Consider the following 27,763-nt stretch of genomic DNA (forward strand, 5'->3'; position numbering starts at 1 on the left):
TGAACTATAGAGGACCATGTTCTACTAACTGAACTACAGAGGACCATGCTCTACTAACTGAACTATAGAGGACCATGTTCTACTAACTGAACTACAGAGGACCATGCTCTACTAACTACAGAGGACCATGCTCTACTAACTGAACTACAGAGGACCATGCTCTACTAACTGAACTATAGAGGACCATGTTCTACTAACTGAACTACAGAGGACCATGCTCTACTAACTGAACTATAGAGGACCATGTTCTACTAACTGAACTACAGAGGACCATGCTCTACTAACTGAACTATAGAGGACCATGTTCTACTAACTGAACTATAGAGGACCATGTTCTACTAACTGAACTACAGAGGACCATGTTCCACTAACTGAACTACAGAGGACCATGTTCTACTAACTGAACTACAGAGGACCATGCTCTACTAACTAAACTACAGAGGACCATGCTCTACTAACTGAACTACAGAGGACCATGTTCTACTAACTACAGAGGACCATGCTCTACTAACAGAACTACAGAGGACCATGCTCTACTAACTGAACTACAGAGGACCATGCTCTACTAACTGAACTACAGAGGACCATGTTCTACTAACTGAACTACAGAGGACCATGCTCTACTAACTACAGAGGACAATGTTCTACTAATTACAGAGGACCATGCTCTACTAACTGAACTACAGAGGACCATGTTCTACTAACTACAGAGGACCATGCTCTACTAACAGAACTACAGAGGACTATGCTCTACTAACTGAACTACAGGGGACCATGCTCTACTAACTAAACTACAGAGGACCATGTTCTACTAACTGAACTACAGAAGACCATGCTCTACTAACTGAACTACAGAGGACCATGCTCTACTAACTGAACTACAGAGGACCATGTTCTACTAACTGAACTACAGAGGACCATGCTCTACTAACTACAGAGGACCATGCTCTACTAACAGAACTACAGAGGACTATGCTCTACTAACTGAACTACAGAGGACCATGCTCTACTAACTGAACTACAGAGGACCATGTTCTACTAACTGAACTACAGAAGACCATGCTCTACTAACTGAACTACAGAGGACCATGCTCTAATAACTACAGAGGACCATGCTCTACTAACTGAACTACAGAGGACCATGCTCTACTAACTGAACTACAGAGGACCATGCTCTACTAACTACAGAGGACCATGTTCTACTAACTACAGAGGACCATGCTCTACTAACTGAACTACAGAGGACCATGCTCTACTAACTGAACTACAGACGACCATGTTCTACTAACTGAACTACAGAGGACCATGCTCTACTAACTGAACTACAGAGGACCATGTTCTACTAACTAAACTACAGAGGACCATGTTCTACTAACTGAACTACAGAGGACCATGCTCTACTAACTACAGAGGACCATGCTCTACTAACTGAACTACAGAGGACCATGCTCTACTAACTGAACTACAGAGGACCATGTTCTACTAACTACAGAGGACCATGCTCTACTAACTACAGAGGACCATGCTCTACTAACTGAACTACAGAGGACCATGCTTTACTAACTGAACTACAGAGGACCATGTTCTACTAACTGAACTACAGAGGACCATGCTCTACTAACTGAACTACAGAGGACCATGTTCTACTAACTGAACTACAGAGGACCATGCTCTACTAACTACAGAGGACCATGCTCTACTAACTGAACTACAGAGGACCATGCTTTACTAACTGAACTACAGAGGACCATGCTCTACTAACTGAACTACAGAGGACCATGCTCTACTAACTGAACTACAGAGGACCATGTTCTACTAACTGAACTACAGAGGACCATGCTCTACTAGCTGAACTACAGAGGACCATGTTCTACTAACAGAACTACAGAGGACCATGTTCTACTAACTGAACTACAGAGGACCATGCTCTACTAACTACAGAGGACCATGCTCTACTAACTGAACTACAGAGGACCATGCTCTACTAACTGAACTACAGAGGACCATGTTCTACTAACTGAACTACAGAGGACCATGCTCTACTAACTGAACTACAGAGGACCATGCTCTACTAACTGAACTACAGAGGACCATGTTCTACTAACTGAACTACAGAGGACCATGCTCTACTAACTGAACTACAGAGGACCATGCTCTACTAACTACAGAGGACCATGTTCTACTAACTACAGAGGACTATGCTCTACTAACTGAACTACAGAGGACCATGTTCTACTAACTACAGAGGACCATGCTCTACTAACAGAACTACAGAGGACCATGCTCTACTAACTGAACTACAGGGGACCATGCTCTACTAACTGAACTACAGAGGACCATGTTCTACTAACTACAGAGGACCATGCTCTACTAACTGAACTACAGAGGACCATGCTCTACTAACTGAACTACAGGGGACCATGCTCTACTAACTGAACTACAGAGGACCATGCTCTACTAACTGAACTACAGAGGACCATGCTCTACTAACTGAAATACACAGGACCATGCTCTACTAACTGAACTACAGAGGACCATGTTCTACTAACTGAACTACAGAGGACCATGCTCTACTAACTGAACTACAGAGGACCATGCTCTACTAACTGAACTACAGAGGACCATGCTCTACTAACTACAGAGGACCATGCTCTACTAACTGAACTACAGAGGACCATGTTCTACTAACTGAACTACAGAGGACCATGTTCTACTAACTGAACTACAGAGGACCATGCTCTACTAACTGAACTACAGAGGACCATGCTCTACTAACAGAACTACAGAGGACCATGTTCTACTAACTGAACTACAGAGGACCATGTTCTACTAACTGAACTACAGAGGACCATGCTCTACTAACTGAACTACAGAGGACCATGCTCTACTAACTACAGAGGACCATGTTCTACTAACTGAACTACAGAGGACTATGCTCTACTAACTGAACTACAGAGGACCATGCTCTACTAACTGAACTACAGAGGACCATGCTCTACTAACTACAGAGGACCATGCTCTACTAACTGAACTACAGAGGACCATGCTCTACTAACTACAGAGGACCATGTTCTACTAACTACAGAGGACCATGCTCTACTAACTGAACTACAGAGGACCATGCTCTACTAACTGAACTACAGAGGACCATGTTCTACTAACTGAACTACAGAGGACCATGCTCTACTAACTGAACTACAGAGGACCATGTTCTACTAACTAAACTACAGAGGACCATGTTCTACTAACTGAACTACAGAGGACCATGTTCTACTAACTGAACTACAGAGGACCATGCTCTACTAACTACAGAGGACCATGTTCTACTAACTGAACTACAGAGGACCATGCTCTACTAACTACAGAGGACCATGCTCTACTAACTGAACTACAGAGGACCATGTTCTACTAACTGAACTACAGAGGACCATGTTCTACTAACTGAACTACAGAGGACCATGTTCTACTAACTGAACTACAGAGGACCATGTTCTACTAACTACAGAGGACTATGCTCTACTAACTGAACTACAGAAGACCATGTTCTACTAACTACAGAGGACCATGCTCTACTAACTGAACTACAGAGGACCATGTTCTACCAACTGAACTACAGAGGATCATGCTCTACTAACTGAACTACAGAGGACCATGCTCTACTAACACACATATTCTGCACACACATCAACAAGATATCACAGTCTGACTTCATTATTAGACGTAACATGGACAAACGTCCATTTTTCACAGTTAAGTTTAGGCATTAATTCCAACTGGTTTAAGGTAAGGGCTAAGGTTTGGGATAGGGTTAAAGGTTAAGTTCAGGCATTAATTCCGACTGGTTTAAGGTAAGGGCTAAGGTTTGGGATAGGGTTAAAGGTTAAGTTCAGGCATTAATTCCAACTGGTTTAAGGTAAGGGCTAAGGTTTGGGATAGGGTTAAAGGTTAAGTTCAGGCATTAATTCCGACTGGTTTAAGGTAAGGGCTAAGGTTTGGGATAGGGTTAAAGGTTATGTTCAGGCATTAATTCCGACTGGTTTAAGGTAAGGGATAAGGTTTGGGATAGGGTTAAAGGTTAAGTTCAGGCATTAATTCCGACTGGTTTAAGGTAAGGGCTAAGGTTTGGGATAGGGTTAAAGATTAAGTTCAGGCATTAATTCTGACTGGTTTAAGGTGAGGGCTAAGGTTTGGGATAGGGTTAAAGGTTAAGTTCAGGCATTAATTCCGACTGGTTTAAGGTAAGGGCTAAGGTTTGGGATAGGGTTAAAGTTCAGGCATTAATTCCAACTGGTTTAACAGAAGTCTAACGCAAACGTTCTGGTTTAAGGTTAGGGTTAGGGTTAACGCCATGTTCTGGTTTAAGGTTAGGGTTAGGGTTAACGCCACGTTCTGGTAATCAAGTGTTTGACTGACTGCTAAACAGCTTCACTGGGTAGAAAGCCTAGGTGACCACATTGGTACAAGTTTCCAGATAATATTTGTATTTCTTTGAAACGTAGAGTTACATTTATTCGTGTGAGTGTGTTGAGAAGGGAAGCGCAGCCAACAGCTTGGAAATGAAGATGAAGAACGTATTGAATAAGGAGCTACTTCTTTCTTCAGCCTTATGCACCACAACACACTGCTATTGCCTCATAACCATATTACATAGGCTATTTACATGGACTATATCACAGGGACCTGTACACCTAAATGGGTTAGGGTTAGGGTTAGACACACTGCTATTGCCTCATAACCATATTACATAGGCTATTTACATGGACTGTATCACAGGGACGTGTATACCTAAATGGGTTAGGGTTAGGGTTAGACACACTGCTATTGCCTCATAACCATATTACATAGGCTATTTACATGGACTGTATCACAGGGACGTGTATACCTAAATGGGTTAGGGTTAGGGTTAGACACACTGCTATTGCCTCATAACCATATTACATAGGCTATTTACATAGACTGTATCACAGGGACCTGTACACCTAAATGTAGGCCTGTTACAGGAGGGGGTCGCAGTTCCGGAACGATCCACTAGGTATCCTCCTCCGACAACCTTAGGCACCTTCTCACTCACAGTCTGGACTAATCATGATCCTATTGGTGGCACCTGTGTCTACCTGTTCACCTGTGTATTTATGCCCTCGCTTCCCTGTGTTCCCTTGCTCAGTTTTCTCTGCTAGTTTCTCAATGCTCAGCAGTACTAATCAGTGTCTGATCGGTATGGACAGGTACTCGAGAAGTGTTCTCCCTGTTTCTTCATTATTTAATTTGTGGTTACTATTTTGTTCGTTCGTTCGGTGGCGGACTACTCCGTGGAGTTCCGGACCCGGGCTCGAGAGGCAGGATGGGAGGAGGCCGCCTGGTCGTCCCTTTACGGCGTTATCGAAGGGGGATGAAGGTCGACCTCTCCTTCAGGGAGCTGCCTGAGCGACTGGACGGCCTCGTCGACCTCTCGGTGCGGGTAGACAATCGGCGTCGTGAGAGGGCGCACGAGAGAGGGATGACGCAAGGCGCGCCTCCGCGTCCCCTATCAGCCCGGAGGCTTTCCGCCGATTCAGGGAGAAGACGCCTCAGGAGGAGGCTATGCAGCTGGGGGGCGGCGTGCTTGTCCAGGATGGAGAGGCCGAGGCGTCTGCCCCAGGGACGTTGCCTGCACTGTGGCCAGGCAGGTCACCACTTCGACTCATGCCCGGAGAAAGCCGGGAAATGGGAGGGCTCGCAAGTATCGGGAGGGGTACTAGCGAGCCGGAACCGAAACCCCAACACCAGGGACTTTTCTCCCCGTCAGGGTTCAGTGGGCCCACGCTGCGTGTCGGGCACATGCACTGGTGGATTCTGTGGCCGAAGGAAACCTGATGGACGCGGGGCTGGCCCAAGGGTGGAGCGTTCCCGCTACTCTCCCTCTCCGAGACAGTTCCGGTCATGGACCTGGACGGCAGGCCGTTGGGGGTCGGGCTTCATCACCCGGCGCACTTTCCCCGTGCGTGCCCGGGTGGCAGGGGGGCTATGGGAGGATATCCAGTTTTTCATTGTGGACTCTCTGGAGTGTCCCCTCGTCCTCAGACACCCCCTGGCTGGTCGCCCAGAAACCCCAGATAGACTGGTCCATGGGGCGGCTCATCCTGGAGGGAGGCTCCGCCCCCATCCTGTTTCGGTCTCCACTGACTTCTTATCAACCCAAACCACCGTCCCAAACCACCTACCAGTCCTCACCTCTTCCCCAGGTCCCGCACTCCGAACCGCCTACCGCCCTAGCGGCGGTTGCCACCGGGAGGACGGCGGCTACAGACTCCGCCACCGGCCCAGACCTGGCAGGCGTTCCCCGGGAGTATTGGGATCTGGGGGAGGTGTTTAGTAAGAGAAGTGCTAGATGCCTACCTCCTCACAGGCCATTCGACGGAGCTATCGATCTCCTGCCGGGCGCCATGCCCACACGAGGGCAATTGTTTTCCTTGTCCCGGCCGGAGACGCTGGCCATGAGGGAGTATATCGACGAGGCACTCGTCGAGGGTCACATCCGCCCATCTACCTCACCCGCGGGCGGCGGGCTTCTTCTTCGTGGGGACAAAGGACGGTGGGCAACGGCTGTGCATTGATTACCGGGCGCTCAACGACATCACGGTTAAGAACCGCTACCCACTCCCCCTGATGACGACGGCATTCGAGTCGTTGCTGGAAGCCCGGATCTTCACCAACCTTTCGAGGATTCGGGAGGGGGAAGAGTGGAAGACCCAGTGGGCATTACGAGTACCAAGTCATGCCATTCGGTCTAGCCAACGCGCCTGCGGTGTTCCAGGCGTTGGTCAGTGACGTGCTCCGGGACCTCCTCGACTACAGCGTCTTTGTGTATTTGGCTGACATCCTGATATTTTGTAAGGACATGAGTGAACACCAGCAGCACGTTCGGCAGGTCCTCCAACGCCTTCTCCGTCCCCAGCTCTACGTCAAGGCGGAGATGTGCGTGTTCCACACAGAGACAGTCTCCTTCCTGGGGTTCATCGCCCCCCCTGACCGCCCCCCTGACCGTCCCCCTGACCACCCTCACCCAGACGAGCGGGGATTCGATGCGCTGAAGCAGCGCTTTACATCGGCCCCGGTCCTAGGGCATCCTGATCCATCCCTGCCGTTCATTGTGGAGGTGGATATTTCAGAGATTGCAGTGGGAGCAATCCTGTCCCAGCGGTTCATCACGGATGGTAAGACTCACCCCTTCGCGTTTTTCTCCTGTCGGCTGTCCCCGGCGGAGCGGAATTACGACGTGGGGAACCGTGAGCTGCTAGCAGTCAAGCTCGCCCTGGGGGAGTGGTGGCTAGAGGGGGCCATCTATTCGTCGTATGGACTGACCACAAGAACTTAGCCTACATTCAGGGGGGCAAGAGGCTCAACTCGCGCCAGGCCAGGTGGCCGTTGTTCTTCACCAGGTTCCGGTTCACCATCTCACACCGTCCGGGGTTGAAGAAAACCAAGCCTGACGCGCTCTCCCGGCAGTTCGACCCCCGTGGACCTGGTGGAGAGGGACGAACCAACGCCTGATTGCTGTCCCAGTTTCGTGGGGAATCGATAGTTTATTTGACAATGTATGAATATACAGTGGGGGGAAAAAAGTATTTAGTCAGCCACCAATTGTGCAAGTTCTCCCACTTAAAAAGATGAGAGAGGCCTGTAATTTTCATCATAGGTACACATCAACTATGACAGACAAAATGAGAATTTTTTTTCCAGAAAATCACATTGTAGGATTTTTAATGAATTTATTTGCAAATTATGGTGGAAAATAAGTATTTGGTCAATAACAAAAGTTTCTCAATACTTTGTTATATACCCTTTGTTGGCAATGACACAGGTCAAACGTTTTCTGTAAGTCTTCACAAGGTTTTCACACACTGTTGCTGGTATTTTGGCCCATTCCTCCATGCAGATCTCCTCTAGAGCAGTGATGTTTCGGGGCTGTCGCTGGGCAACACGGACTTTCAACTCCCGCCAAAGATTTTCTATGGGGTTGAGATCTGGAGACTGGCTAGGCCACTCCAGGACCTTGAAATGCTTCTTACGAAGCCACTTCTTCATTGCCCGGGCGGTGTGTTTGGGATCATTGTCATGCTGAAAGACCCAGCCACGTTTCATCTTCAATGCCCTTGCTGATGGAAGGAGGTTTTCACTCAAAATCTCACGATACATGGCCCCATTCATTCTTTCCTTTACACGGATCAGTCGTCCTGGTCCCTTTGCAGAAAATCAGCCCCAAAGCATGTTGTTTCCACCCCCATGCTTCACAGTAGGTATGGTGTTCTTTGGATGCAACTCAGCATTCTTTGTCCTCCAAACACGACGAGTTGAGTTTTTACCAAAAAGTTCTATTTTGGTTTCATCTGACCATATGACATTCTCCCAATCCTCTTCTGGATCATCCAAATGCACTCTAGCAAACTTCAGGACGGGCCTGGACATGTACTGGCTTAAGCAGGGGGACACGTCTGGCACTGCAGGATTTGAGTCCCTGGCGGCGTAGTGTGTTACTGATGGTAGGCTTTGTTACTTTGGTCCCAGCTCTCTGCAGGTCATTCACTAGGTCCCCCGTGTGGTTCTGGGATTTTTGCTCACCGTTCTTGTGATCATTTTGACCCCACGGGGTGAGATCTTGCGTGGAGCCCCAGATCGAGGGAGATTATCAGTGGTCTTGTATGTCTTCCATTTCCTAATAATTGATCCCACAGTTGATTTCTTCAAACCAAGCTGATTACCTATTGCAGATTCAGTCTTCCCAGCCTGGTGCAGGTCTACAATTTTGTTTCTGGTGTCCTTTGACAGCTCTTTGGTCTTGGCCATAGTGGAGTTTGGAGTGTGACTGTTTGAGGTTGTGGACAGGTGTCTTTTATACTGATAACAAGTTCAAACAGGTGCCATTAATACAGGTAACGAGTGGAGGACAGAGGAGCCTCTTAAAGAAGAAGTTACAGGTCTGTGAGAGCCAGAAATCTTGCTTGTTTGTAGGTGACCAAATACTTATTTTCCACCATAATTTGCAAATAAATTCATTAAAAATCCTACAATGTGATTTTCTGGATTATTTTTTCTCAATTTTGTCTGTCATAGTTGACGTGTACCTATGATGAAAATTACAGGCCTCTCTCATATTTTTAAGTGGGAGAACTTGCACAATTGGTGGCTGACTAAATACTTTTTCCCCACTGTAAACGTACATATTGTACAATGGTCCTACAGCTTTATTACTGTCGAAGGGATAGAGGCAACAACATTGAATTTGGTTGGTCATTATTTGGCCTTCTGAGATTTGGTTGGTCATTATTTGGCCTTCTGAGATTTGGTTGGTCATTATTTGGCCTTCTGAGATTTGTCTTGTGTTAGTTGCCGAGTCAAGGATAAACATCACTTGTTACCGACCAAGCTGAACAACCATAACCTGTTGGAGGTTTTCAAAATCTCCATCTGGTGGCGAGGTGTAAGTAGTTGAACAATTGCAATTGGATGTGGCTCTACCGTTTAAGATCTCTGATAGGTTGATTTGTTATTTTGTTACCAGAAATACAAATGACCTCCCCCTCTCTCCCCTCCCCTCTCTCTCCCTCTCTCCCCCTCTCTCCCTCTCTCCCTCTCTCCCCCCTCTCTCCCTCTCTCCCATCCCCCTCTCTCCCCTCCCCCCTCTCTCCCCTCCCCCTCTCTCTCCCCTCCCCCTCTCTTCCCTCCCCTCCCCCTCCCTCTCTCTTCCCCCTCCCCCTCTCTCCCTCTCTCCCCCTCTCTCCCTCTCTCCCCCCTCTCTCCCCTCCCCCTCTCTTCCCTCCCCCTCCCCTCTCTCCCTCTCTCTTCCCCTCCCCCTCTCTCCCTCTCTCCCCTCTCTCCCTCTCTCCCCCCTCTCTCCCCTCCCCCTCTCTTCCCTCCACCCTCCCCCTCACCCTCTCCCCCCTCTCTCTTCCCTCTCTCCCCCCCCCCCCTCTCTCCCCTCTCCCCCTCCCCCCTCTCCCCTCTCCCTCTTCCAGGACTCTGAGTATGTGGTAGCAGAGCGTAACTTTGTGACAGACGAGCGTTCTCTGCTCACTCTCCATAAAGGTGACATCATCAGGTTGCAGGTCATGAACGGACTGCAAAAGGGTGAGCCCCGCCCCCCTATGCCCACTGATGACATCACAGCCCAACGCGTACAGTTGAAGTCGGAGGTTTACATACCCCTTAGCCAAATACATTTAAACTCAGTTTTTACCACAATTCCTGACATTTTAATCCAAGTAAAAATTCCCTGTTTTAGGTCAGTTAGGATCACCACTTTATTTTAAGAATGTGAAATGTCAGAATAATAGTAGAGAGAATGATTTATTTCAGGTTTTATTTATTTCATCACATTCCCAGTGGGTCAGAAGTTTACATACACTCAATTAGTATTTGGTAGCATTGCCTTTAAATTTTTTAACTTGGGTCAAACGTTTCAGGTAGCCTTCCACAAGCTTCCCACAATGAATTGGGTGAATTTTGGCCCATTCCTCCTGACAGAGCTGGTGTAACTGAGTCAGGTTTGTAGGCCTCCTTGCTCGAACACGCTTTTTCAGTTCTGCCCACACATTTTCTATAGGATTGAGGTCAGGACTTTGTGATGGCAACTCCAATACCTTGACTTTGTTGTCCTTAAGCCATTTTGCCACAACTTTGGAAGTATGCTTGGGGTCATTGTCCATTTGGAAGACCCATTTGATAACAAGCTTTAACTTCCTGACTGATGTCTTGAGATGTTGCTTCAATATATCCACATAATTTTCCTTCCTCATGATGCCATCTATTTTGTGAAGTGCACCAGTCCCTCCTGCAGCAAAGCACCCCCACAGCATGATGCTGCCACCCCCGTGCTTCACGGTTGGGATGGTGTTCTTCGGCTTGCAAGCCTCACCCCCTTTTTCCTCCAAACATAACGATGGTCATTATGGCCAAACAGTTATATGTTTGTTTCATCAGACCAGAGGACATTTCTCCAAAAAATACAATCTTTGTCCCCATGTGCAGTTGCAAACCGTAGTCTGGCTTTTTTAATGGCGGTTTTGGTTCAGTGGCTTCTTCCTTGCTGAGCGGCCTTTCAGGTTATGTCGATATAGGACTTGTTTTACTGTGGATATAGATACTTTTGTACCTGTTTCCTCCAGCATCTTCACAAGGTCCTTTGCTGTTGTTCTGGGATTAATTTGCACTTTTCGCACCAAAGTATGTCCACCTCTAGGAGACAGAACGCGTCTCCTTCCTGAGCGTTATGACGGCTGCGTGGTCCCATGGTGGTTATACTTGCGTACGATTGTTTGTACAGATGAACGTGGTACCTTCAGGCGTGTGATGAAGCAGACTTGTGGAGGTCTACCATTTTTTTCTGAGGTCTTGGCTGATTTCTTTTGATTTTTCCATGATGTCAAGCAAAGATGCACGGAGTTTGAAGGTAGGCCTTGAAATACATCCACAGGTACACCTCCAATTGACTCAAATTATGTCAATTAGCCTATCAGAAGCTTCTAAAGCCAGGAAATCGTTTTCTGGAATTTTCCAAGCTGTTTAAAGGCACAGTCAACTTAGTGTAACTTCTGACCCACTGGAATTGTGATACAGTGAATTATAAGTGAAATAATCTGTCTGTAAACAATTGTTGGAAAAATGACTTGTGTCATGCACAAAGTAGATGTCCTAACCGACTTGCCACAACTATAGTTTGTTAACAAGACATTTGTGGAGTGGTTGAAATACTAGTTTTAATGACTCCAACCTAGTGCATGTAAACTTCCAACTTCAACTGTACGTCCTCTAACTATAAGCGTGTGTGTGTGTGTGTGCGTGCGTGTGTGGTACAGGGTACAGCTATGGCGCTGTTGTGAGGAAGAAGGTGGTGTTTCTGGAGGAGATTAATAGAGACACGTCAGACTTTGGTGAGACGTCCCCTCTCCTCCTTCACCTCATCTCTTTCTCTCTCCTCTTCCTTCACCTCATCTCTCTCTCTCTCCTCTTCCTTCAGCTCATCTCTATCTCCTCTTCCTTCACCTCATCTCTCTCTCCTCTTCCTTCACCTCATCTCTCTCTCTCTCCTCTTCCTTCACCTCATCTCTCTCTCTCTCCTCTTCCTTCACCTCATCTCTCTCTCTCCTCTTCCTTCACCTCCTCTCTCTCTCCTCTTCCTTCACCTCATCTCTCTCTCCTCTTCCTTCACCTCATCTCTCTCTCCTCTTCCTTCACCTCATCTCTCTCTCCTCTTCCTTCACCTCATCTCTCTCTCCTCTTCCTTCACCTCATCTCTCGCTCTCCTCTTCCTTCACCTAATCTCTCTCTCCTCTTCCTTCACCTCATCTCTCTCTCTCCTCTTCCTTCACCTCCTCTCTCTCTCTTCTTCCTTCACATCCTCTCTCTCTCCTCTTCCTTCACCTCATCTCTCTGTCCTCTTCCTTCACCTCATCTCTTTCCCTTCTCTTCCTTCACCTCATCTCTCTCTCCTCTTCCTTCACCTCATCTCTCTCTTCTCTTCTTTCACCTCATCTCTCTCTCTCCTCTTCCTTCACCTCATCTCTCTCTCTCCTCTTCCTTCACCTCATCTCTCTCTCTCCTCTTCCTTCACCTCCTCTCTCTCTCCTCTTCCTTCACCTCATCTCTCTCTCCTCTTCATTCACCTCATCTCTCTCTCTCTCCTCTTCCTTCACCTCATCTCTCTCTCTCCTCTTCCTTCACCTCATCTCTCTCTCCTCTTCCTTCACCTCATCTCTCTCTCCTCTTCCTTCACCTCGTCTCTCTCTGTCCTCTTCCTTCACCTCATCTCTCTCTCTCCTCTGTGTGTGTGTCTTCCCCTGTCTGTTGTTCTACCAGGTTGGAAGTTTGGAGCGGTGTGTGGTCGTGCAGGGGCGTTCCCGTCAGATTGTGTCCGTCCCGTCGCTGCTCCTGATTTCCTGTCCCTCCCGGCCGACCGCAGGGCGGCGCTTAAAGTAGGAGCAGGGCGTGTTGCCGTGACATCAGCTATGGCTGTGGCCGTGGCGTCCAGCGCGGCCGCTCACGAGATAGACCCCACTCTGGAGGTACACACACACACACAGACACAGACACACACACACACACACACACACACACATACAGACACACACACACACACACACACACACATACAGACACACACACACACACACACACACACTGTACTACTGTACACACTCTCTCTCTCTCTAAGCTGTTGTTGTGGTTTAGGAGGGGTTTGATGAGTTTCTAGAGATGGACGAGAGCGTTCTCCAGGACACGCAGTACGACATGGTGGAGTTCGCCAAGAAATACTACAGAAAACCAGCTGCCAAGGGGTAAACACACACACCACTCTCACACCACTCTCACACCACTCACACCACTCACACACACACACACACACACACACACACACACACACACACACACACACAAACATCACACACACACATCACACACACACACCACACACATCACACGTACACATATCACACACACACACACACACACACACACACACACACATCACACACACACACACATCAAACACACACATCACACATCAAACACACACATCACACATCACACACACACATCACACATATCACACACCACTCACACCACTCACACCACTCACACCACACACCACCACTCTCACACCTTCCACTGTGTCCCCCAGTAGTGTGTATTTACCCGTGGTTCCTCCCCATAGTGTACCACTGTGTCCCCCAGTAGTGTGTATTTACCCGTGGTTCCTCCCCATAGTGTTCCACTGTGTCCCCCAGTAGTGTGTATTTACCCGTGGTTCCTCCCCATAGTGTACCACTGTCCCCCCCAGTAGTGTGTATTTACCCGTGGTTCCTCCCCATAGTGTTCCACTGTGTCCCCCAGTAGTGTGTATTTACCCGTGGTTCCTCCCCATAGTGTTCCACTGTGTCCCCCAGTAGTGTGTATTTACCCGTGGTTCCTCCCCATAGTGTACCACTGTGTCCCCCAGTAGTGTGTATTTACCCGTGGTTCCTCCCCATAGTGTACCACTGTGTCCCCCAGTAGTGTGTATTTACCCGTGGTTCCTCCCCATAGTGTACCACTGTGTCCCCCAGTAGTGTGTATTTACCCGTGGTTCCTCCCCATAGTGTTCCACTGTGTCCCCCAGTAGTGTGTATTTACCCGTGGTTCCTCCCCATAGTGTTCCACTGTGTCCCCCAGTAGTGTGTATTTACCCGTGGTTCCTCCCCATAGTGTACCACTGTGTCCCCCAGTAGTGTGTATTTACCCGTGGTTCCTCCCCATAGTGTTCCACTGTCCCCCCCAGTAGTGTGTATTTACCCGTGGTTCCTCCCCATAGTGTTCCACTGTGTCCCCCAGTAGTGTGTATTTACCCGTGGTTCCTCCCCATAGTGTACCACTGTGTCCCCCAGTAGTGTGTATTTACCCGTGGTTCCTCCCCATAGTGTTCCACTTCCCCCCAGTAGTGTGTATTTACCCGTGGTTCCTCCCCCATAGTGTTCCACTGTGTCCCCCAGTAGTGTGTATTTACCCGTGGTTCCTCCCCATAGTGTTCCACTGTGTCCCCCAGTAGTGTGTATTTACCCGTGGTTCCTCCCCATAGTGTACCACTGTGTCCCCAGTAGTGTGTATTTACCCGTGGTTCCTCCCCATAGTGTTCCACTGTGTCCCCCAGTAGTGTGTATTTACCCGTGGTTCCTCCCCATAGTGTTCCACTGTGTCCCCCCAGTAGTGTGTATTTACCCGTGGTTCCTCCCCATAGTGTTCCACTGTGTCCCCCAGTAGTGTGTATTTACCCGTGGTTCCTCCCCATAGTGTTCCACTGTGTCCCCCAGTAGTGTGTATTTACCCGTGGTTCCTCCCCATAGTGTACCACTGTGTCCCCAGTAGTGTGTATTTACCCGTGGTTCCTCCCCATAGTGTTCCACTGTGTCCCCCAGTAGTGTGTATTTACCCGTGGTTCCTCCCCATAGTGTTCCACTGTGTCCCCCAGTAGTGTGTATTTACCCGTGGTTCCTCCCCATAGTGTTCCACTGTGTCCCCCAGTAGTGTGTATTTACCCGTGGTTCCTCCCCATAGTGTTCCACTGTGTCCCCCAGTAGTGTGTATTTACCCGTGGTTCCTCCCCATAGTGTTCCACTGTGTCCCCAGTAGTGTGTATTTACCCGTGGTTCCTCCCCATAGTGTTCCACTGTGTCCCCCAGTAGTGTGTATTTACCCGTGGTTCCTCCCCATAGTGTTCCACTGTGTCCCCCAGTAGTGTGTATTTACCCGTGGTTCCTCCCCATAGTGTTCCACTGTGTCCCCCAGTAGTGTGTATTTACCCGTGGTTCCTCCCATAGTGTTCCACTGTGTCCCCCAGTAGTGTGTATTTACCCGTGGTTCCTCCCCATAGTGTTCCACTGTGTCCCCCCAGTAGTGTGTATTTACCCGTGGTTCCTCCCCATAGTGTTCCACTGTGTCCCCAGTAGTGTGTATTTACCCGTGGTTCCTCCCCATAGTGTTCCACTGTGTCCCCCAGTAGTGTGTATTTACCCGTGGTTCCTCCCCATAGTGTTCCACTGTGTCCCCAGTAGTGTGTATTTACCCGTGGTTCCTCCCCATAGTGTTCCACTGTGTCCCCCAGTAGTGTGTATTTACCCGTGGTTCCTCCCCATAGTGTTCCACTGTGTCCCCCAGTAGTGTGTATTTACCCGTGGTTCCTCCCCATAGTGTTCCACTGTGTCCCCCAGTAGTGTGTATTTACCCGTGGTTCCTCCCCATAGTGTTCCACTGTGTCCCCCAGTAGTGTGTATTTACCCGTGGTTCCTCCCATAGTGTTCCACTGTGTCCCCCAGTAGTGTGTATTTACCCGTGGTTCCTCCCCATAGTGTTCCACTGTGTCCCCCAGTAGTGTGTATTTACCCGTGGTTCCTCCCCATAGTGTTCCACTGTGTCCCCCAGTAGTGTGTATTTACCCGTGGTTCCTCCCCATAGTGTTCCACGTGTCCCCCCAGTAGTGTGTATTTACCCGTGGTTCCTCCCCATAGTGTTCCACTGTGTCCCCCAGTAGTGTGTATTTACCCGTGGTTCCTCCCCATAGTGTTCCACTGTGTCCCCCAGTAGTGTGTATTTACCCGTGGTTCCTCCCCATAGTGTTCCACTGTGTCCCCCAGTAGTGTGTATTTACCCGTGGTTCCTCCCCATAGTGTTCCACTGTGTCCCCCAGTAGTGTGTATTTACCCGTGGTTCCTCCCCATAGTGTTCCACTGTGTCCCCAGTAGTGTGTATTTACCCGTGGTTCCTCCCCATAGTGTTCCACTGTGTCCCCAGTAGTGTGTATTTACCCGTGGTTCCTCCCCATAGTGTTCCACTGTGTCCCCCAGTAGTGTGTATTTACCCGTGGTTCCTCCCCATAGTGTTCCACTGTGTCCCCCAGTAGTGTGTATTTACCCGTGGTTCCTCCCCATAGTGTTCCACTGTGTCCCCCAGTAGTGTGTATTTACCCGTGGTTCCTCCCCATAGTGTTCCACTGTGTCCCCCAGTAGTGTGTATTTACCCGTGGTTCCTCCCCATAGTGTTCCACTGTGTCCCCCAGTAGTGTGTATTTACCCGTGGTTCCTCCCCATAGTGTTCCACTGTGTCCCCCAGTAGTGTGTATTTACCCGTGGTTCCTCCCCATAGTGTTCCACTGTGTCCCCAGTAGTGTGTATTTACCCGTGGTTCCTCCCCATAGTGTTCCACTGTGTCCCCCAGTAGTGTGTATTTACCCGTGGTTCCTCCCCATAGTGTTCCACTGTGTCCCCCAGTAGTGTGTATTTACCCGTGGTTCCTCCCCATAGTGTTCCACTGTGTCCCCCAGTAGTGTGTATTTACCCGTGGTTCCTCCCCATAGTGTTCCACTGTGTCCCCAGTAGTGTGTATTTACCCGTGGTTCCTCCCCATAGTGTTCCACTGTGTCCCCCAGTAGTGTGTATTTACCCGTGGTTCCTCCCCATAGTGTTCCACTGTGTCCCCAGTAGTGTGTATTTACCCGTGGTTCCTCCCCATAGTGTTCCACTGTGCCCCCAGTAGTGTGTATTTACCCGTGGTTCCTCCCCATAGTGTTCCACTGTGTCCCCCAGTAGTGTGTATTTACCCGTGGTTCCTCCCCATAGTGTTCCACTGTGTCCCCCAGTAGTGTGTATTTACCCGTGGTTCCTCCCCATAGTGTTCCACTGTGTCCCCCAGTAGTGTGTATTTACCCGTGGTTCCTCCCCATAGTGTTCCACTGTGTCCCCCAGTAGTGTGTATTTACCCGTGGTTCCTCCCCATAGTGTTCCACTGTGTCCCCCAGTAGTGTGTATTTACCCGTGGTTCCTCCCCATAGTGTTCCACTGTGTCCCCCAGTAGTGTGTATTTACCCGTGGTTCCTCCCCATAGTGTTCCACTGTGTCCCCCAGTAGTGTGTATTTACCCGTGGTTCCTCCCCATAGTGTTCCACTGTGTCCCCCAGTAGTGTGTATTTACCCGTGGTTCCTCCCCATAGTGTTCCACTGTGTCCCCCAGTAGTGTGTATTTACCCGTGGTTCCTCCCCATAGTGTTCCACTGTGTCCCCCAGTAGTGTGTATTTACCCGTGGTTCCTCCCCATAGTGTTCCACTGTGTCCCCAGTAGTGTGTATTTACCCGTGGTTCCTCCCCCATAGTGTTCCACTGTGTCCCCCAGTAGTGTGTATTTACCCGTGGTTCCTCCCCATAGTGTTCCACTGTGTCCCCCAGTAGTGTGTATTTACCCGTGGTTCCTCCCCATAGTGTTCCACTGTGTCCCCCAGTAGTGTGTATTTACCCGTGGTTCCTCCCCATAGTGTACCACTGTGTCCCCCAGTAGTGTGTATTTACCCGTGGTTCCTCCCCATAGTGTTCCACTGTGTCCCCCAGTAGTGTGTATTTACCCGTGGTTCCTCCCCATAGTGTACCACTGTGTCCCCCAGTAGTGTGTATTTACCCGTGGTTCCTCCCCATAGTGTACCACTGTGTCCCCCAGTAGTGTGTATTTACCCGTGGTTCCTCCCCCATAGTGTTCCACTGTGTCCCCCAGTAGTGTGTATTTACCCGTGGTTCCTCCCCATAGTGTTCCACTGTGTCCCCCAGTAGTGTGTATTTACCCGTGGTTCCTCCCCATAGTGTTCCACTGTGTCCCCCAGTAGTGTGTATTTACCCGTGGTTCCTCCCCATAGTGTTCCACTGTGTCCCCCAGTAGTGTGTATTTACCCAGTGGTTCCTCCCCATAGTGTTCCACTGTGTCCCCCAGTAGTGTGTATTTACCCGTGGTTCCTCCCCATAGTGTTCCACTGTGTCCCCCCAGTAGTGTGTATTTACCCGTGGTTCCTCCCCATAGTGTTCCACTGTGTCCCCCAGTAGTGTGTATTTACCCGTGGTTCCTCCCCATAGTGTTCCACTGTGTCCCCCAGTAGTGTGTATTTACCCGTGGTTCCTCCCCATAGTGTTCCACTGTGTCCCCAGTAGTGTGTATTTACCCATGGTTCCTCCCCATAGTGTACCACTGTGTCCCCCAGTAGTGTGTATTTACCCGTGGTTCCTCCCCATAGTGTACCACTGTGTCCCCCAGTAGTGTGTATTTACCCGTGGTTCCTCCCCATAGTGTACCACTGTGTCCCCAGTAGTGTGTATTTACCCGTGGTTCCTCCCCATAGTGTTCCACTGTGTCCCCCAGTAGTGTGTATTTACCCGTGGTTCCTCCCCATAGTGTTCCACTGTGTCCCCAGTAGTGTGTATTTACCCGTGGTTCCTCCCCATAGTGTTCCACTGTCCCCCCAGTAGTGTGTATTTACCCGTGGTTCCTCCCCATAGTGTTCCACTGTGTCCCCAGTAGTGTGTATTTACCCGTGGTTCCTCCCCATAGTGTACCACTGTGTCCCCCAGTAGTGTGTATTTACCCGTGGTTCCTCCCCATAGTGTTCCACTGTGTCCCCCAGTAGTGTGTATTTACCCGTGGTTCCTCCCCATAGTGTTCCACTGTGTCCCCCAGTAGTGTGTATTTACCCGTGGTTCCTCCCCATAGTGTACCACTGTGTCCCCCAGTAGTGTGTATTTACCCGTGGTTCCTCCCCATAGTGTTCCACTGTGTCCCCCAGTAGTGTGTATTTACCCGTGGTTCCTCCCCATAGTGTTCCACTGTGTCCCCCAGTAGTGTGTATTTACCCGTGGTTCCTCCCCATAGTGTACCACTGTGTCCCCCAGTAGTGTGTATTTACCCGTGGTTCCTCCCCATAGTGTTCCACTGTGTCCCCCAGTAGTGTGTATTTACCCGTGGTTCCTCCCCATAGTGTTCCACTGTCCCCCCCAGTAGTGTGTATTTACCCGTGGTTCCTCCCCCATAGTGTTCCACTGTGTCCCCCAGTAGTGTGTATTTACCCGTGGTTCCTCCCCATAGTGTTCCACTGTCCCCCAGTAGTGTGTATTTACCCGTGGTTCCTCCCCATAGTGTTCCACTGTGTCCCCCAGTAGTGTGTATTTACCCGTGGTTCCTCCCCCATAGTGTACCACTGTGTCCCCCAGTAGTGTGTATTTACCCGTGGTTCCTCCCCATAGTGTTCCACTGTGTCCCCAGTAGTGTGTATTTACCCGTGGTTCCTCCCCATAGTGTTCCACTGTGTCCCCAGTAGTGTGTATTTACCCGTGGTTCCTCCCCATAGTGTTCCACTGTCCCCCCAGTAGTGTGTATTTACCCGTGGTTCCTCCCCATAGTGTACCACTGTGTCCCCCAGTAGTGTGTATTTACCCGTGGTTCCCTCCCCATAGTGCCTCTGTGAAGTCCAAGAAGCTCAAAGACACCAGAGATCCCTTTGAAATGGTCAGGTTCTCCAAGGTAACACATTATAACACATTATAACACATTACAACACATTACAACACATCAAGTTCTCCATGGTAACACATTATAACACATTATAACACATTACAACACATCAAGTTCTCCATGGTAACACATTATAACACATTATAACACATTACAACACATCAAGTTCTCCATGGTAACACATTATAACACATTATAAAACATTATAACACATTACAACACATCAAGTTCTCCATGGTAACACATTATAACTGTCAGGGCGTGTGTAGGTGTAGTGTAGGAAATCAAATGCAGGACGCCGACTGTAGGTTCCAAATGCTGTATTTCTGGCCCAACACAGGCAACAGGACAACTAAGCCCAAACAGCTAAACTACGCACAAGGCGAAAGGCAAATGCGCACAAACAGGTGCGACAAACGAAGTGGTGCACGAACAAGTGCAACTGTGCTCCAGCGCAGTGGAGAAAATATGCTCAACCGAGCAAACACAACACTGACGAAAAACAATCATACACAACACATGACAAACACAACGAGAAACTTATAGGACACTAATTACGTAAAACAGAAACAGGTGTGACACAAACAGACAAAAGCAAACGAACATGAAACATCTATCGGTGGCAGCTAGAATTCGGAGACGACGAGCGCCGAAGCCTGCCCGAACAAGGAGGAGAGGCAGCCTCGCCGAAACCGTGACAGTACCCCCCCTTGACGCGCGGCTCCAGACGCGCGCTCGACCCGGCCTCGGGGACGGCCAGGGGGACGCGGCGCAGGGCGCGTCGGATGCCTTCGATGGAACTCCGTCAGGAGCGACGGGTCCAACACGTCTCTCCTCGGCACCCAGCACCGCTCCTCCGGACCGTACCCCTCCCACTCCACTAGATACTGGAGACCCCCATCCGACGTCTCGAATCCCAAGATGGATCTCACGGAGTACGCCGGTGCCCCTCGATGTCCAACGGGGCGGAGGAGTCTCCAAGATCTCATCTTCTTGGAGTGGGCCCACTACCACCCGGCCTGAGAAGGGACACATGGAACGAGGGGTTAATACACTTATACTCCACAGGAAGCTGTAATCTATAACAAACCTCGTTCAACCTCCTCAGGACTTTAAATGGCCCTACAAACCGTCGACCCAGTTTCCGACAGGGCAGGCGGAGGGGCAGGTTTCTGGTAGAGAGCCAGACTCGATCACCAGGTGCGTACACCGGTGCCTCACTGCGGTGGAGATCAGCGCTCGCCTTCTGACGCTCGGAGGGCCCGCTGCAGGTGGACGTGTGCAGCGTTCCAAGTTTCCTCCGAGCGCCGCGCCACTCATCCACCGCAGGAGCCTCGATCTGGCTCTGCTGCCAGGGTGCCAGAACCGCTGGTAACCTAACACACATTGAAATGGGGTTAGGTTCGTGGAGGAATGGCGTAGGGAATTCTGGGCCATCTCGGCCCAGGGAACGTACCTTGACCACTCCTCCGGCCGGTCCCGGCAGTATGTTCTGAGAAACCTACCCACATCCTGGTTTACGCGTTCCACCTGCCCATTGCTCTCCGGGTGGTAGCCCGAGGTGAGGCTCACCGAGACCCCCAACCGCTCCATAAACGCTCTCCAGACCCTGGAGGTGAATTGGGGACCCCGATCAGCCACAATGTCCTCGGGCACCCCGTGAGTGCCGGAACACATGGGTAAACAGTGCCTCGGCAGTTTGCAGGGCCGTAGGAAGACCCGGCATGGGGAGCAAACGACAGGCCTTAGAGAACCGGTCCACAACGACCAGGATGGTAGTATTCCCTTGGGAGAGGGGAAGGTCAGTTATAAAATCCACCGAGAGGTGGGACCATGGTCGTTGTGGAACGGGCAGGGGCAGTAACTTACCCCTAGGCAGATGTCTAGGCGCCTTACACTGGGCGCACACCGAGCAGGAGGAAACATAAACCCTCACATCCCTGGCCAACGTGGGCCACCAATATTTGGCACTAAGACAGTGCACTGTCCGGCCGATACCCGGGTGTCCAGAGGAGGGTGACGTGTGAGCCCAATAGATCAATCGATCCCGACACTCGAGCGGAACATACTTCCGACCCTCCGGGCATTGTGGTGGACTAGGGTCGGTGCGTAATGCCCGCTCGAGCTCAGAATCGAGCTCCCACACCACCGGTGCCACTAGACACGACTCCGGCAGTATGGGAGTGGGCTCCACGAACCTCTCCTCCCCGTCATACAGCCGAGACAGCGCATCTGCCTTCCCGTTTTGTGACCCAGGGATGTAGGTGATCTTAAAAGAGAAACGGGTCAAAAACATACTCCATCTAGCCTGCCGAGGGTTCAGCCTCCTCGCTGCCCGGATGTACTCCAGGTTACGGTGGTCCGTCAAAATGAGGAAAGGGTGTTGAGCCCCCTCAAGCCAGTGCCTCCACACCTTAAGGGCCTGTACCACAGCTAACAGCTCCCTGTCCCCTATGTCATAATTTCGCTCCCGCCGGGCTGAGCTTCTTGGAATAGAAGGCACAGGGGCGGAGTTTAGGTGGCGCGCCTGACCGTTGTGAAAGCACTGGCGCCAATACCGGCCTCAGACGCGTCCACCTCTACCTGAAATGGTAAAGAGGGATCCGGATGCGCCAGCACCGAGCCGAGGTAAACAGGTCCTTCAGCCTCCCAAACGCCCTGTCCGCCTCGACTGACCACTGCAGACGCACCGGACCCCCTTCAAGAGAGACGTGATGGGAGCTGCCACTTGCCCAAAACCCCGGATAAACCTCCGGTAGTAATTCGCAAACCCCCAAAAACTGCTGCACCTCTTTCACAGTGGTTGGTGTTTGCCAATTACGCACGGCCGACGCTCGGTCTACCTCCATCTTCACCCCTGACGCTGACAACTGATACCCCCAAAAGGAGATCGACTCCTGGAAAAACAGACACTTCTCTGCCTTCACATACAGGTCGTGCTCCACCAGCCTCCGCAACACTCTGCGCACCAGGGCCACATGCTCGACATGGGTAGGTGAGTACACGAGAATGTCATCTATGTACACAACGACTCCCTGTCCCTGCATGTCCCTGAAGATCTCATCCACAAATGATTGGAAAACCGACGGAGCATTCATCAACCCGTATGGCATGACTAGATACTCGTAATGGCCCGAGGTGGTACTAAAGGCTGTTTTCCATTCATCATCCTTCTTGATGCGCACCAAGTTGTGCGCGCTCCTGAGATCTAATTTCGTGAAGAAACGCGCCCCCATGCAACGACTCAGTCATGGTCGCAATCAGCGGGAGTGGATAACTATACTTCACCGTAATCTGATTGAGACCACGGTAATCGATGCACGGACGCAAACCACCATCCTTCTTCTTCACGAAAAAGAAACTCGAGGACGCGGGGAAGTGGACGGCCGTATGTATCCTTGTCTCAGCGATTCGTCTATGTAAATCTCCATAGCTTTCTTCTCCTCCTGAGACAGAGGATACACATGACTCCGTGGGAGCGCAGCTCCTGCCTGAAGGTTTATCGCACAATCCCCCTGCCTATGGGGTGGCAACCGCGTCGCCCTCGCCTTACTAAACGCGCGATAGCCAAATCCCCATACTCAGGTGGAATGTGCAATGCGGGCACCTGGTTTGGACTCTCCACCGAGGTAGCCCCCACGGAAACGCCCAAACATCTACCCACACACTGAGCAGACCACTCCATCAGAGCCCTCTCCTGCCACGAAATCACTGGGTTATGGGTACTCAACCAGGGCATGCCCAGCACCACCGGATACGCAGGAGAGTCAATCAGGAACAGCTGAATCATCTCCTGATGATCCCCCTGCGCACACATCCTAAGTGGCGCCGTGACCTCCTGATCAAGCCCGTACTCCAACGGACGACTATCTAGGGCGTGAACGGGAAAAGGAACATCAACAGGAATGAGGGGAATCCCTAACGCTAAACAAAACTTTTTATCAATAAAATTCCCAGCTGCGCCTGAATCTACCAGCGCCTTATGCTGGGCATGAGGTGCTACCTGTGGAAAACATACAGGCATGCAGAAATGGGCAACAGAGAGCTCTGGGTGAGTGGGGCGCCTACTCACCTGGAAGGAATCCCCAGTGCGGGGCCTGTCGTCATCTTCCCTAGGAGGCCATCCCCAGCACCTAGCCGCGGTGTGTCCTCCCCGACCACAGTTGGTGCAGTGGATGGACCCCCTAGCCTGCCGACCCCTCCTCTCTAGCGCCAGCGCCCCGAGCTCCATGGGACAAGGCTCGGGAGGCGCTGGAGGGTGGAATGGACGGACCCTCCGCAAGACGTCCCGCGGGTAGCCAGCAGGTTATCCAGCCTGATGGACATATCCACCAGCTGGTCGAAAGTGAGACTGGTGTCCCTGCACGCCAGCTCCCGACGGACGTCCCTCACGTAGGCTGCATCGGTATAGATCGATGAGGGCCCGATCATTCCACCCTGCATCTGCCGCCAGAGTACGGAATTCGAGCGCGAATTCCTGGGCACTTCTCCTCCCTGTCGGAGGAAGACCAGACGCTCCCCGCCGCTTTCCCCTCCGGGGATGAGTCAAACACCGCCCTGAAGCGGCGGGAGAACTCGGGGTACGTGATGGTCGTGGCGTCGATCTTCCTCCACTCCGCGTTGGCCCACTCCAACGCTTTTCCCGGCCAGGCAGGAGATCAGGGCGGACACGCTCTCATGCCCTGAAGGTGCCGGGTGCACGGTGGCCAGGTATAGCTCTACCTGGAGCAGGAATCCTTGACACCCAGCCGCTGTCCCGTCGTAAGCCCTCGGGAGAGATAGTCGGACTCCTCGAGGTTCCGGCGCTGGAATGGGCGGGCTGGCCGATGGTGCTGGCAGGGCGGGCGGTGGTGGAGGCGAACCCCAGCCTCGGAGTGTGGTAATCACCTCCTGCAGGGCGTTCCCCAATCTGCAGGAGTTGCTCTTGCTGGTCCCGAACCTGGGCTTCCAGTCTTGTCTGGGCTGCTTCGGCTCCTGCTGATTCCATGAGTGGTGTATGATTCTGTCAGGGCGTGTGTAGGTGTAGTGTAGGAAATCAAATGCAGGCGCCGACTGTAGGTTCCAAATGCTGTATTTCTGGCCCAACACAGGCAACAGGACAACTAAGCCCAAACAGCTAAACTACGCACAAGGCGAAAGGCAAATGCGCACAAACAGGTGCGATAAACGAAGTGGTGCACGAACAAGTGCAACTGTGCTCCAGCGCAGTGGAGAAAATATGCTCAACCGAGCAAACACAACACTGACGAAAAACAATCATACACAACACATGACAAACACAACGAGAAACTTATAGGACACTAATTACGTAAAACAGAAACAGGTGTGACACAAACAGACAAAAGCAACGAACATGAAACATCTATCGGTGGCAGCGTAGAATTCGGAGACGACGAGCGCCGAAGCCTGCCCGAACAAGGAGGAGAGGCAGCCTCGGCCGAAACCGTGACAATAACACATTATAAAACATGATAACACATTATATCTCATCATGTTCTCCATGGTAACACATTATAACACATTATAACACATTATAAAACATTATAACACATTACAACACATCAAGTTCTCCATGGTAACACTGTAGTGTTCCATTATATCTCTCTCCCCCCCAGTCTCCACTGTCTGAATCTCTGATAGTGTTCCATTATCTCTCTCTCCCCAGGTCTCCACTGTCTGAATCTCTGATAGTGTTCCATTATATCTCCCCCCAGTCTCCACTGTCTGAATCTCTGATAGTGTTCCATTATATCTCTCCCCCAGTCTCCACTGTCTGAATCTCTGATAGTGTTCCATAATATATCTCTCCCCCAGTCTCCACTGTCTGAATCTCTGATAGTGTTCCATTATATCTCTCCCTCCCCCAGTCTCCACTGTCTGAATCTCTGATAGTGTTCCATTATATCTCTCCCTCCCCAGTCTCCACTGTCTGAATCAAATCAAATCAAATCAAATCAAATTTTATTGGTCACATGCGCCGAATACAACAAGTGCAGACATTACAGTGAAATGCTTACTTACAGCCCTTAACCAACAGTGCGTTTATTTTAAACAAAAAAAGTAAGAATAAAACAACAACAAAAAAGTGTTGAGAAAAACAAAGAGCAGAAGTAAAATAAAGTGACAGTAGGGGAGGCTATATATACAGGGGGTACCGGTGCAGAGTCAATGTGCGGGGGCACTGCTAGTTGAGGTAGTTGAGGTAATATGTACATGTGGGTAGAGTTAAAGTGACTATGCATAAATACTTAACAGAGTAGCAGCAGCGTAAAAGGATGGGGTGGGGGGCAGTGCAATAGTCCGGGTAGCCATGATTAGCTGTTCAGGAGTCTTATGGCTTGTGGGTAGAAGCTGTTGAGAAGTCTTTTGGACCTAGACTTGGCACTCCGGTACCGCTTGCCGTGCGGTAGCAGAGAGAACAGTCTATGACTAGGGGTGGCTGGAGTCTTTGACAATTTTGAGGGCCTTCCTCTGACACCGCCTGGTATAGAGGTCTTGGATGGCAGGGAGCTTTGCCCCAGTGATGTACTGGGCCGTACGCACTACCCTCTGTAGTGCCTTGCGGTCAGAGGCCAAGCAGTTGCCATACCAGGCGGTGATGCAACCAGTCAGGATGCTCTCGATGGTGCAGCTGTAGAATTTTTTTGAGGATCTGAGGACCCATGCCAAATCTTTTTAGTCTCCTGAGGGGGAATAGGCTTTGTCGTGCCCTCTTCACGACTGTCTTGGTGTGCTTGGACCATGATAGTTCGTTGGTGATGTGGACACCAAGGAACTTGAAGCTCTCAACCTGTTCCACTACAGCCCCGTCGATGAGAATGGGGCGTGCTCAGTCCTCTTTTTTTTTCCTGTAGTCCACAATCATCTCCTTTGTCTTGGTCACGTTGAGGGAGAGGTTGTTGTCCTGGCACCACACGCCAGATCTCTGACCTCCTCCTATAGGCTGTCTCATCGTTGTCGGTGATCAGGCCTACCACTGTTGTGTCGTCGGCAAACTTAATGATGGTGTTGGAGTCGGTGCCTGGCCATGCAGTCATGGGTGAACAGAGAGTACAGGAGGGGACTGAGCACGCACCCCTGAGGGGGCCCCCGTGTTGAGGATCAGTGTGGCAGATGTGTTGTTACCTACCCTTACCACCTGGGGGCGGCCCGTCAGGAAGTCCAGGATCCAGTTGCAGAGGGAGGTGTTTAGTCCCAGGATCCTTAGCTTAGTGATGAGCTTAGAGGGCACTATGGTGTTGAATGCTGAGCTGTAGTCAATGAATAGCATTCTCACGTAGGTGTTCCTCTTGTCCAGGTGGGAAAGGGCAGTGTGGAGTGCGATAGAGATTGCATCATCTGTGGATCTGTTGGGGCGGTATGCAAATTGGAGTGGGTCTAGGGTTTCTGGGATTATGCTGTTGATGTGAGCCATGACCAGTCTTTCAAAGCACTTCATGGCTACAGACGTCAGTGCTACGGGTCGGTAGTCATTTAGGCAGGTTATCTTAGAGTTCTTGGGCACGGGGACTATGGTGGTCTGCTTGAAACATGTTGGTATTACAGACTCGGTCAGGGACATGTTGAAAATGTCAGTGAAGACACTTGCCAGTTGGTCAGCACATGCTCGGAGTACACGCCCTGGTAATCCGTCCTGGCTCCAGCGGCCTTGTGAATGTTGACTTGCTTAAAGTCTTACTCACATCAGGCTACGGAGAGCGTGATCACATAGTCGTCCGGAACAGCTGGTGCTCTCATGCATGCTTCAGTGTTGCTTGCCTCGAGCGAGCATAGAAGTGGTTTAGCTCGTCTGGTAGGCTTGTGTCACTGGGCAGCTCGCGGCTGTGCTTCCCTTTGTAGTCTGTAATAGTTTTCAAGCCCTGCCACATCCGACGAGCGTCAGAGCCAGTGTAGTATGATTCAATCTTAGACCTGTATTGACTCTTTGCCTGTTTGATGG

The 27,763-nt window shown here is 50.5% G+C and overlaps 1 pseudogene; it reads left to right on the forward strand.

The window, feature by feature from the left end:
* Positions 1–27,763, forward strand: part of LOC123485028 — a 207,751-nt pseudogene that overhangs the window by 119,593 nt on the left and 60,395 nt on the right.

Source organism: Coregonus clupeaformis, unplaced genomic scaffold (genome assembly GCF_020615455.1).
Source record: "Coregonus clupeaformis isolate EN_2021a unplaced genomic scaffold, ASM2061545v1 scaf0537, whole genome shotgun sequence".
Lineage (NCBI taxonomy): Eukaryota > Metazoa > Chordata > Actinopteri > Salmoniformes > Salmonidae > Coregonus > Coregonus clupeaformis.